We start from the raw sequence: 13,442 nt of genomic DNA, 5'->3' as shown, positions 1-13,442 counted from the left end.
CTCCGATAACAAAGAGAAAGAAGCTTTCTGAGAAACTTCTTTGTGTTCTGTGAAATCATCTCACAGAGTTACAGCTTTCCCCTCAAGAAGCCTTTCGCTAAGACAGTTCTTGTGGAATTGGCAAAGTGATATTTGGAAGCCCATAGAGGGCTATGGTGAAAAAGGAAATATCCTCAGATGAAATCTGGAAAGAAGCTTTCTGAGAAACTGCTGAGTGTTCTGTTAATTCATCTCACAGAGTTACATCTGTATTTCGTGGATCTCTTTGCTAGCCTTATTTCTGTGGAATATGAAAACAGATATTTCGTATCCCTTTGAAGACTATAGGGCCAAAGGAAATATCCTCCGATAACAAAGAGAAAGAAGCTTTCTCAGAAACTTCTTTGTGTTCTGTGAAATCATCTCACAGAGTTACAGCTTTCCCCTCAAGAAGCCTTTCGCTAAGACAGTTCTTGTGGAATTGGCAAAGTGATATTTGGAAGCCCATAGAGGGCTACGGTGAAAAAGGAAATATCCTCAGATGAAATCTGGAAAGAAGCTTTCTGAGAAACTACTGAGTGTTCTGTTAATTCATCTCACAGAGTTACATCTGTATGTCGTGGATCTCCTTGCTAGCCTTATTTCTGTGGAATCTGAGAACAGATATTTCGGATCCCTTTGAAGACTATAGGGCCAAAGGAAATATTCTCCGATAACAAAGAGAAAGAAGCTTTCTGAGAAACTTCTTTGTGTTCTGTTAAATCATCTCACAGAGTTACGGCTTTCCCCTAAATAAGACTTTCGCTAAGACACTTCTTGTGGAATTGGCAAAGTGATATTTGGAAGCCCATAGAGGGCTATGATGAAAAATGAAATATCCTCACATGAAATCTGGAAAGAAGATCTCTGAGAAACTGCTGAGTGTTCTGTTAATTCATCTCACAGAGTTACATCTGTATTTCGTGGATCTCTTTGCTAACCTTATTTCTGTGGAATCTGAGAACAGATATTTCGGATCCTTTTGAAGACTATTGGGCCTAAGGAAATATCCTCCGATAACAAAGAGAAAGAAGCTTTCTGAGAAACTTCTTTGTGTTCTGTGAAATCATCTCACAGCGTTACAGCTTTGCCCTCAAGAAGCCTTTCGCTAAGACAGTTCTTGTGGAATTGGCAAAGAGATATTTGGAAGCCCATAGAGGGCTATGGTGAAAAAGGAAATATCCTCAGATGAAATCTGGAAAGTTTTCTGAGAAACTGCTGAGTGTTCTGTTAATTCATCTCACAGAGTTACATCTGTATTTCGCGGATCTCTTTGCTAGCCTTATTTCTGTGGAATCTGAGAACAGATATTTCGGATCCCTTTGAAGACTATAGGGCCAAAGGAAATATCCTCCGATAACAAAGAGAAAGAAGCTTTCTCAGAAACTTCTTTGTGTTCTGTGAAATCATCTCACAGAGTTACAGCTTTTCGTTCAAGAAGCATTTCGCTAAGAAAGTTCTTGTGGAATTGGCAAAGTGATATTTGGAAGCCCATAGAGGGCTATGGTGAAAAAGGAATATCCTCAGATGAAATCTGGAAAGAAACTTTCTGAGAAACTGCTGAGTGTTCTGTTAATTCATCTCACAGAGTAACATCTGTATTTCGCGGATCTCTTTGCTAGCCTTATTTCTGTGGAATCTGAGAACAGATATTTCGGATCCCTTTGAAGACTATAGGGCCAAAAGAAATATCCTCCGATAACAAAGAGAAAGAAGCTTTCTGAGAAACTTCTTTGTGTTCTGTGAAATCATCTCACAGAGTTACAGCTTTCCCCTCAAGAAGCCTTTCGCTAAGACAGTTCTTGTGGAATTGGCAAAGTGATATTTGGAAGCCCATAGCGGGCTATGGTGAAAAAGGAAATATCCTCAGATGAAATCTGGAAAGAAGCTTTCTGAGAAGCTGCTGAGTGTTCTGTTAATTCATCTCACAGAGTTACATCTGTATTTCGTGGATCTCTTTGCTAGCCTTATTTCTGTGGAATCTTAGAACAGATATTTCGGATCCCTTTGAAGAATATAGGGCCAAAGGAAATATCCTCCGATAACAAAGAGAAAGAAGCTTTCTGAGAAACTTCTTTGTGTTCTGTTAAATCATCTCACAGAGTTACAGCTTTCCCCTCAAGAAGCCTTTCGCTAAGACAGTTCTTGTGGAATTGGCAAAGTGATATTTGGAAGCCCATAGAAGGCTATGGTGAAAAAGTAAATATCCTCAGATGAAATCTATAAAGAAGCTTTCTGAGAAACTGCTGCGTCTTCTGTTAATTCATCTCACAGAGTTACATCTGTATGTCGTGGATCTCTTTGCTAACCTTATTTCTGTGGAATCTGAGAACAGATATTTCGGATCCCTTTGAAGACAATAGGGCCAAAGGAAATATCCTCCGATAACAAAGAGAAAGAAGCTTTCTGAGAAACATCTTTGTGTTCTGTGAAATCATCTCACAGAGTTACAGCTTTCCCCTCAAGAAGCCTTTCGCTAAGATAGTTCTTGTGGAATTGGCAAAGTGATATTTGGAAGCCCATAGCGGGCTATGGTGAAAAAGGAAATATCCTCAGATGAAATCTGGAAAGAAGCTTTCTGAGAAACTGCTGAGTGTTCTGTTAATTCATCTCACAGAGTTACATCTGTATTTCGTGTATCTCTTTGCTAGCCTTATTTCTGTGGAATCTGAGAACAGATATTTCGGATCCCTTTGAAGACTATAGGGCCAAAGGAAATATCCTCCGATAACAAAGAGAAAGAAGCTTTCTGAGAAACTTCTTTGTGTTCTGTGAAATCATCTCACAGAGTTACAGCTTTCCCCACAAGAAGCCTCTCGCTAAGACATTTCTTGTGGAATTGGCAAAGTGATATTTGGAAGCCCATAGAGGGCTATGGTGTAAAAGGAAATATCCTCAGATGAAATCTGCAAAGAAGCTCTCTGAGAAACTGCTGAGTGTTCTTTTAATTCATCTCACAGAGTTACATCTGTATATCGTGGATCTCTTTGCTAGCCTTATTTCTGTGGAATCTGAGAACAGATATTTCGGATCCCTTTGAAGACTATAGGGCCAAAGGAAATATCCTCCGATAACAAAGAGAAAGAAGCTTTCTGAGAAACTTCTTTGTGTTCTGTTAAATGATCTCACAGAGTTACAGCTTTTCCCCTCAAGAAGCCTTTCGCTAAGACAGTTCTTGTGGAATTGGCAAAGTGATATTTGGAAGCCGATAGAGGGCTATGGTGAAAAAGGAAATAACCTCAGATGAAATCTGGAAAGAAGCTTTCTGAGAAACTGCTGAGTGTTCTGTTAATTCATCTCACAGAGTTACATCTGTATTTCGTGGATCTCTTTGCTAGCCTTATTTCTGTGGAATCTGAGAACAGATACTTCGGATCCCTTTGAAGACTATAGGGCCAAAGGAAATATCCTCCGATAACAAAGAGAAAGAAGCTTTCTGAGAAACTTCTTTGTGTTCTGTGAAATCATCTCACTGAGATACAGCTTTTGCCTCAAGAAGGCTTTCGCTAAGACAGTTCTTGTGGAATTGGCAAAGTGATATTTGGAAGCCCTTAGAGGGCTATGGTGAAAAAGGAAATATCCTCAGATGAAATCTGGAAAGAAGCTTTCTGAGAAACTACTGAGTGTTCTGTTAATTCATCTCACAGAGTTACATCTGTATGTCGTGGATCTCCTTGCTAGCCTTATTTCTGTGGAATCTGAGAACAGATATTTCGGATCCCTTTGAAGACTATAGGGCCAAAGGAAATATTCTCCGATAACAAAGAGAAAGAAGCTTTCTGAGAAACTTCTTTGTGTTCTGTTAAATCATCTCACAGAGTTACAGCTTTCCCCTAGATAAGACTTTCGCTAAGACACTTCTTGTGGAATTGGCAAAGTGATATTTGGAAGCCCATAGAGGGCTATGATGAAAAATGAAATATCCTCACATGAAATCTGGAAAGAAGATCTCTGAGAAACTGCTGAGTGTTCTGTTAATTCATCTCACAGAGTTACATCTGTATTTCGTGGATCTCTTTGCTAGCCTTATTTCTGTGGAATCTGAGAACAGATATTTCAGATCCTTTTGAAGACTATTGGGCCTAAGGAAATATCCTCCGATAACAAAGAGAAAGAAGCTTTCTGAGAAACTTCTTTGTGTTCTGTGAAATCATCTCACAGCGTTACAGCTTTGCCCTCAAGAAGCCTTTCGCTAAGACAGTTCTTGTGAAATTGGCAAAGTGATATTTCGAAGCCCATAGAGGGCTATGGTGAAAAAGGAAATATCCTCAGATGAAATCTGGAAAGAAGCTTTTTGAGAAACTGCTGAGTGTTCTGTTAATTCATCTCACAGAGTTACATCTGTATTTCGTGGATCTCTTTGCTAGCCTTATTTCTGTGGAATATGAAAACAGATATTTCGGATCCCTTTGAAGACTATAGGGCCAAAGGAAATATCCTCCGATAACAAAGAGAAAGAAGCTTTCTCAGAAACTTCTTTGTGTTCTGTGAAATCATCTCACAGAGTTACAGCTTTCTCCTCAAGAAGCCTTTCGTAAGACAGTTCTTGTGGAATTGGCAAAGTGATATTTGGAAGCCCTTAGAGGGCTATGGTGAAAAAGGAAATATCCGCAGATGAAATCTGGAAGGAAGCTTTCTGAGAAACTGCTGAGTGTTCTGTTAATTCATCTCACAGAGTTACATCTGTATTTCGCGGATCTCTTTGCTAGCCTTATTTCTGTGGAATCTGAGAACAGATATTTCGGATCCCTTTGAAGACTATAGGGCCAAAGGAAATATCCTCCGATAACAAAGAGAAAGAAGCTTTCTGAGAAACTTCTTTGTGTTCTGTGAAATCATCTCACAGAGTTACAGCTTTCCCCTCAAGAAGCCTTTCGCTAAGACAGTTCTTGTGGAATTGGCAAAGTGATATTTGGATGCCCATAGAGGGCTATGGTGAAAAAGGAAATATCCACAGATGAAATCTGGAAAGAAGCTTTCTGAGAAACTGCTGAGTGTTCTGTTAATTCATCTCACAGAGTTACATCTGTATTTCGTGGATCTCTTTGCTAGCCTTATTTCTGTTGAATCTGAGAACAGATATTTCGGATCCCTTTGAAGACGATAGGGCCAAAGGAAATATCCTCCGATAACAAAGAGAAAGAAGCTTTCTGAGAAACTTCTTTGTGTTCTGTGAAATCATCTCACAGAGTTACAGCTTTCCCCTCAAGAAGACTTTCGCTAAGACAGTTCTTTTGGAATTGGCAAAGTGATATTTGGAAGCCCATAGAGGGCTATGGTGAAAAAGGAAATATCCTCAGATGAAATCTGGAAAGAAGCTTTCTGAGAAACTGCTGAGTGTTCTGTTAATTCATCTCACAGAGTTACATCTGTATTTCGCGGATCTCTTTGCTAGCCTTATTTCTGTGGAATCTGAGAACAGATACTTCGGATCCCTTTGAAGACTATAGGGCCAAAGGAAATATCCTCCGATAACAAAGAGAAAGAAGCTTTCTGAGAAACTTCTGTGTGTTCTGTGAAATCATCTCACTGAGATACAGCTTTTGCCTCAAGAAGGCTTTCGCTAAGACAGTTCTTGTGGAATTGGCAAAGTGATATTTGGAAGCCCTTAGAGGGCTATGGTGAAAAAGGAAATATCCTCAGATGAAATCTGGAAAGAAGCTTTCTGAGAAACTACCGAGTGTTCTGTTAATTCATCTCACAGAGTTACATCTGTATGTCGTGGATCTCCTTGCTAGCCTTATTTCTGTGGAATCTGAGAACAGATATTTCGGATCCCTTTGAAGACTATAGGGCCAAAGGAAATATCCTCCGATAACAAAGAGAAAGAAGCTTTCTCAGTAACTTCTTTGTGTTCTGTGAAATCATCTCACAGAGTTACAGCTTTTCGCTCAAGAAGCATTTCGCTAAGAAAGTTCTTGTGGAATTGGCAAAGTGATATTTGGAAGCCCATAGAGGGCTATGGTGAAAAAGGAATATCCTCAGATGAAATCTGGAAAGAAAGTTTCTGAGAAACTGCTGAGTGTTCTGTTAATTCATCTCACAGAGTAACATCTGTATTTCGTGGATCTCTTTGCTAGCCTTATTTCTGTGGAATCTGAGAACAGATATTTCGGATCCCTTTGAAGACTATAGGGCCAAAAGAAATATCCTCCGATAACAAAGAGAAAGAAGCTTTCTGAGAAACTTCTTTGTGTTCTGTGAAATCATCTCACAGAGTTACAGCTTTCCCCTCAAGAAGCCTTTCGCTAAGACAGTTCTTGTGGAATTGGCAAAGTGATATTTGGAAGCCCATAGCGGGCTATGGTGAAAAAGGAAATATCCTCAGATGAAATCTGGAAAGAAGCTTTCTGAGAAACTGCTGAGTGTTCTGTTAATTCATCTCACAGAGTTACATCTGTATTTCGTGGATCTCTTTGCTAGCCTTATTTCTGTGGAATCTGAGAACAGATATTTCGGATCCCTTTGAAGACTATAGGGCCAAAGGAAATATCCTCCGATAACAAAGAGAAAGAAGCTTTCTGAGAAACTTCCTTGTGTTCTGTTAAATCATCTCACAGAGTTACAGCTTTCCCCTCAAGAAGCCTTTCGCTAAGACAGTTCTTGTGGAATTGGCAAAGTGATATTTGGAAGCCCATAGAGGGCTATGGTGAAAAAGGAAATATCCTCAGATGAAATCTATAAAGAAGCTTTCTGAGAAACTGCTGCGTCTTCTGTTAATTCATCTCACAGAGTTACATCTGTATGTCGTGGATCTCTTTGCTAACCTTATTTCTGTGGAATCTGAGAACAGATATTTCGGATCCCTTTGAAGACTATAGGGCCAAAGGAAATATCCTCCGATAACAAAGAGAAAGAAGCTTTCTGAGAAACATCTTTGTGTTCTGTGAAATCATCTCACAGAGTTACAGCTTTCCCCTCAAGAAGCCTTTCGCTAAGATAGTTCTTGTGGAATTGGCAAAGTGATATTTGGAAGCCCATAGAGGGCTATGGTGAAAAAGGAAATATCCTCAGATGAAATCTGGAAAGAAGCTTTCTGAGAAACTGCTGAGTGTTCTGTTAATTCATCTCACAGAGATACATCTGTATTTCGTGGATCTCTTTGCTAGCCTTATTTCTGTGGAATCTTAGAACAGATATTTCGGATCCCTTTGAAGACTATAGGGCCAAAGGAAATATTCTCCGATAACAAATAGAAAGAAGCTTTCTGAGAAACTTCCTTGTGTTCTCTTAAATCATCTCACAGAGTTACAGCTTTCCCCTCAAGAAGCATTTCGCTAAGACAGTTCTTGTGGAATTGGCAAAGTGATATTTGGAAGCCCATAGAGGGCTATGGTGAAAAATGAAATATCCTCAGATGAAATCTATAAAGAAGCTTTCTGAGAAACTGCTGCGTGTTCTGTTAATTCATCTCACAGAGTTACATCTGTATGTCGTGGATCTCTTTGCTAACCTTATTTCTGTGGAATCTGAGAACAGATATTTCGGATCCCTTTGAAAACTATAGGGCCAAAGGAAATATCCTCCGATAACAAAGAGAAAGAAGCTTTCTGAGAAACTTCTTTGTGTTCTGTGAAATCATCTCACAGAGTTACAGCTTTCCCCTCAAGAAGCCTTTCGCTAAGACAGTTCTTGTGTAATTGGCAATGTGATTTTTGGAATCCCATAGAGGGCTATGGTGAAAAAGGAAATATCCTCAGAGGAAATCTATAAAGAAGCTTTCTGAGAAACTGCTGAGTGTTCTGTTAATTCATCTCACAGAGTTACATCTGTATTTCGTGGATCTCTTTGCTAGCCTTATTTCTGTGGAATCTGAGAACAGATATTTCGGATCCCTTTGAAGACTATAGGGCCAAAGGAAGTATCTTCCGAAAACAAAGAGAAAGAAGCTTTCTGAGAAACTTCTTTGTGTTCTGTGAAATCATCTCACAGAGTTACAGCTTTCCCCTCAAGAAGCCTTTCGCTAAGACAGTTCTTGTGGAATTGGCAAAGTGATATTTGGAAGCCCATAGAGGGCTATGGTGAAAAAGGAAATATCCTCAGATGAAATCTGGAAAGAAGCTTTCTGAGAAACTGCTGAGTGTTCTGTTAATTCATCTCACAGAGTTACATCTGTATTTCGTGGATCTCTTTGCTAGCCTTATTTCTGTGGAATCTGAGAACAGATATTTCGGATCCCTTTGAAGACTATAGGGCCAAAGGAAATATCCTCCGATAACAAAGAGAAAGAAGCTTTCTGAGAAACGTCTTTGTGTTCTGTGAAATCATCTCACTGAGTTACAGCTTTCCCCTCAAGAAGCCTCTCGCTAAGACATTTCTTGTGGAATTGGCAAAGTGATATTTGGAAGCCCATAGAGGGCTATGGTGTAAAAGGAAATATCCTCAGATGAAATCTGCAAAGAAGCTCTCTGAGAAACTGCTGAGTGTTCTGTTAATTCATCTCACAGAGTTACATCTGTATATCGTGGATCTCTTTGCTAGCCTTATTTCTGTGGAATCTGAGAACAGATATTTCGGATCCCTTTGAAGACTATAGGGCCAAAGGAAATATCCTCCGATAACAAAGAGAAAGAAGCTTTCTGAGAAACTTCTTTGTGTTCTGTTAAATGATCTCACAGAGTTACAGCTTTTCCCCTCAAGAAGCCTTTCGCTAAGACAGTTCTTGTGGAATTGGCAAAGTGATATTTGGAAGCCCATAGAGGGCTATGGTGAAAAAGGAAATAACCTCAGATGAAATCTGGAAAGAAGCTTTCTGAGAAACTGCTGAGTGTTCTGTTAATTCATCTCACAGAGTTACATCTGTATTTCGCGGATCTCTTTGCTAGCCTTATTTCTGTGGAATCTGAGAACAGATATTTCGGATCCCTTTGAAGACTATAGGGCCAAAGGAAATATCCTCCGATAACAAAGAGAAAGAAGCTTTCTGAGAAACTTCTTGGTGTTCTGTGAAATCATCTCACAGAGTTACAGCTTTCCCCTCAAGAAGCCTTTCGCTAAGACAGTTCTTGTGGAATTGGCAAAGTGATATTTGGAAGCCCATAGAGGGCTATGGTGAAAAAGGAAATATCCTCAGATGAAATCTGGAAAGAAGCTTTCTGAGAAACTGCTGAGTGTTCTGTTAATTCATCTCACAGAGTTACATCTGTATTTCGTGGATCTCTTTGCTAGTCTTATTTCTGTGGAATATGAAAACAGATATTTCGTATCCCTTTGAAGACTATAGGGCCAAAGGAAATATCCTCCGATAACAAAGAGAAAGAAGCTTTCTCAGAAACTTCTTTGTGTTCTGTGAAATCATCTCACAGAGTTACAGCTTTCCCCTCAAGAAGCCTTTCGCTAAGACAGTTCTTTTGGAATTGGCAAAGTGATATTTGGAAGCCCATAGAGGGCTATGGTGAAAAAGGAAATATCCTCAGATGAAATCTGGAAAGAAGCTTTCTGAGAAACTGCTGAGTGTTCTGTTAATTCATCTCACAGAGTTACATCTGTATTTCGCGGATCTCTTTGCTAGCCTTATTTCTGTGGAATCTGAGAACAGATACTTCGGATCCCTTTGAAGACTATAGGGCCAAAGGAAATATCCTCCGATAACAAAGAGAAAGAAGCTTTCTGAGAAACTTCTTTGTGTTCTGTGAAATCATCTCACTGAGATACAGCTTTTGCCTCAAGAAGGCTATCGCTAAGACAGTTCTTGTGGAATTGGCAAAGTGATATTTGGAAGCCCTTAGAGGGCTACGGTGAAAAAGGAAATATCCTCAGATGAAATCTGGAAAGAAGCTTTCTGAGAAACTACTGAGTGTTCTGTTAATTCATCTCACAGAGTTACATCTGTATGTCGTGGATCTCCTTGCTAGCCTTATTTCTGTGGAATCTGAGAACAGATATTTCGGATCCCTTTGAAGACTATAGGGCCAAAGGAAATATTCTCCGATAACAAAGAGAAAGAAGCTTTCTGAGAAACTTCTTTGTGTTCTGTTAAATCATCTCACAGAGTTACAGTTTTCCCCTAAATAAGACTTTCGCTAAGACACTTCTTGTGGAATTGGCAAAGTGATATTTGGAAGCCCATAGAGGGCTATGATGAAAAATGAAATATCCTCACATGAAATCTGGAAAGAAGATCTCTGAGAAACTGCTGAGTGTTCTGTTAATTCATCTCACAGAGTTACATCTGTATTTCGTGGATCTCTTTGCTAACCTTATTTCTGTGGAATCTGAGAACAGATATTTCGGATCCTTTTGAGACTATTGGGCCTAAGGAAATATCCTCCGATAACAAAGAGAAAGAAGCTTTCTGAGAAACTTCTTTGTGTTCTGTGAAATCATCTCACAGCGTTACAGCTTTGCCCTCAAGAAGCCTTTCGCTAAGACAGTTCTTGTGGAATTGGCAAAGAGATATTTGGAAGCCCATAGAGGGCTATGGTGAAAAAGGAAATATCCTCAGATGAAATCTGGAAAGTTTTCTGAGAAACTGCTGAGTGTTCTGTTAATTCATCTCACAGAGTTACATCTGTATTTCGCGGATCTCTTTGCTAGCCTTATTTCTGTGGAATCTGAGAACAGATATTTCGGATCCCTTTGAAGACTATAGGGCCAAAGGAAATATCCTCCGATAACAGAGAGAAAGAAGCTTTCTCAGAAACTTCTTTGTGTTCTGTGAAATCATCTCACAGAGTTACAGCTTTCCCATCAAGAAGCATTTCGCTAAGAAAGTTCTTGTGGAATTGGCAAAGTGATATTTGGAAGCCCATAGAGGGCTATGGTGAAAAAGGAATATCCTCAGATGAAATCTGGAAAGAAACTTTCTGAGAAACTGCTGAGTGTTCTGTTAATTCATCTCACAGAGTAACATCTGTATTTCGCGGATCTCTTTGCTAGCCTTATTTCTGTGGAATCTGAGAACAGATATTTCGGATCCCTTTGAAGGCTATAGGGCCAAAAGAAATATCCTCCGATAACAAAGAGAAAGAAGCTTTCTGAGAAACTTCTTTGTGTTCTGTGAAATCATCTCACAGAGTTACAGCTTTCCCCTCAAGAAGCCTTTCGCTAAGACAGTTCTTGTGGAATTGGCAAAGTGATATTTGGAAGCCCATAGCGGGCTATGGTGAAAAAGGAAATATCCTCAGATGAAATCTGGAAAGAAGCTTTCTGAGAAACTGCTGAGTGTTCTGTTAATTCATCTCACAGAGTTACATCTGTATTTCGTGGATCTCTTTGCTAGCCTTATTTCTGTGGAATCTTAGAACAGATATTTCGGATCCCTTTGAAGAATATAGGGCCAAAGGAAATATCCTCCGATAACAAAGAGAAAGAAGCTTTCTGAGAAACTTCTTTGTGTTCTGTTAAATCATCTCACAGAGTTACAGCTTTCCCCTCAAGAAGCCTTTCGCTAAGACAGTTCTTGTGGAATTGGCAAAGTGATATTTGGAAGCCCATAGAAGGCTATGGTGAAAAAGTAAATATCCTCAGATGAAATCTATAAAGAAGCTTTCTGAGAAACTGCTGCGTCTTCTGTTAATTCATCTCACAGAGTTACATCTGTATGTCGTGGATCTCTTTGCTAACCTTATTTCTGTGGAATCTGAGAACAGATATTTCGCATCCCTTTGAAGACAATAGGGCCAAAGGAAATATCCTCCGATAACAAAGAGAAAGAAGCTTTCTGAGAAACATCTTTGTGTTCTGTGAAATCATCTCACAGAGTTACAGCTTTCCCCTCAAGAAGCCTTTCGCTAAGATAGTTCTTCTGGAATTGGCAAAGTGATATTTGGAAGCCCATAGCGGGCTATGGTGAAAAAGGAAATATCCTCAGATGAAATCTGGAAAGAAGCTTTCTGAGAAACTGCTGAGTGTTCTGTTAATTCATCTCACAGAGTTACATCTGTATTTCGTGGATCTCTTTGCTAGCCTTATTTCTGTGGAATCTGACAACAGATATTTCGGATCCCTTTGAAGACGATAGGGCCAAAGGAAATATCCTCCGAAAACAAAGAGAAAGAAGCTTTCTGAGAAACTTCTTTGTGTTCTGTGAAATCATCTCACAGAGTTACAGCTTTCCCCACAAGAAGCCTCTCGGTAAGACATTTCTTGTGGAATTGGCAAAGTGATATTTGGAAGCCCATAGAGGGCTATGGTGTAAAAGGAAATATCCTCAGATGAAATCTGCAAAGAAGCTCTCTGAGAAACTGCTGAGTGTTCTTTTAATTCATCTCACAGAGTTACATCTGTATATCGTGGATCTCTTTGCTAGCCTTATTTCTGTGGAATCTGAGAACAGATATTTCGGATCCCTTTGAAGACTATAGGGCCAAAGGAAATATCCTCCGATAACAAAGAGAAAGAAGCTTTCTGAGAAACTTCTTTGTGTTCTGTTAAATGATCTCACAGAGTTACAGCTTTTCCCCTCAAGAAGCCTTTCGCTAAGACAGTTCTTGTGGAATTGGCAAAGTGATATTTGGAAGCCCATAGAGGGCTATGGTGAAAAAGGAAATAACCTCAGATGAAATCTGGAAAGAAGCTTTCTGAGAAACTTCTGAGTGTTCTGTTAATTCATCTCACAGAGTTACATCTGTATTTCGCGGATCTCTTTGCTAGCCTTATTTCTGTGGAATCTGAGAACAGATATTTCGGATCCCTTTGAAGACTATAGGGCCAAAGGAAATATCCTCCGATAACAAAGAGAAAGAAGCTTTCTGAGAAACTTCTTGGTGTTCTGTGAAATCATCTCACAGAGTTACAGCTTTCCCCTCAAGAAGCCTTTCGCTAAGACAGTTCTTGTGGAATTGGCAAAGTGATATTTGGAAGCCCATAGAGGGCTATGGTGAAAAAGGAAATATCCTCAGATGAAATCTGGAAAGAAGCTTTCTGAGAAACTGCTGAGTGTTCTGTTAATTCATCTCACAGAGTTACATCTGTATTTCGTGGATCTCTTTGCTAGTCTTATTTCTGTGGAATATGAAAACAGATATTTCGTATCCCTTTGAAGACTATAGGGCCAAAGGAAATATCCTCCGATAACAAAGAGAAAGAAGCTTTCTCAGAAACTTCTTTGTGTTCTGTGAAATCATCTCACAGAGTTACAGCTTTCCCCTCAAGAAGCCTTTCGCTAAGACAGTTCTTTTGGAATTGGCAAAGTGATATTTGGAAGCCCATAGAGGGCTATGGTGAAAAAGGAAATATCCTCAGATGAAATCTGGAAAGAAGCTTTCTGAGAAACTGCTGAGTGTTCTGTTAATTCATCTCACAGAGTTACATCTGTATTTCGCGGATCTCTTTGCTAGCCTTATTTCTGTGGAATCTGAGAACAGATACTTCGGATCCCTTTGAAGACTATAGGGCCAAAGGAAATATCCTCCGATAACAAAGAGAAAGAAGCTTTCTGAGAAACTTCTTTGTGTTCTGTGAAATCATCTCACTGAGATACA

The sequence above is a fragment of the Macaca mulatta genome, chromosome 7, assembly GCF_049350105.2.
Source record: "Macaca mulatta isolate MMU2019108-1 chromosome 7, T2T-MMU8v2.0, whole genome shotgun sequence".
Taxonomy (NCBI): domain Eukaryota; kingdom Metazoa; phylum Chordata; class Mammalia; order Primates; family Cercopithecidae; genus Macaca; species Macaca mulatta.
Note: the sequence above shows the minus strand (reverse complement) of the source record.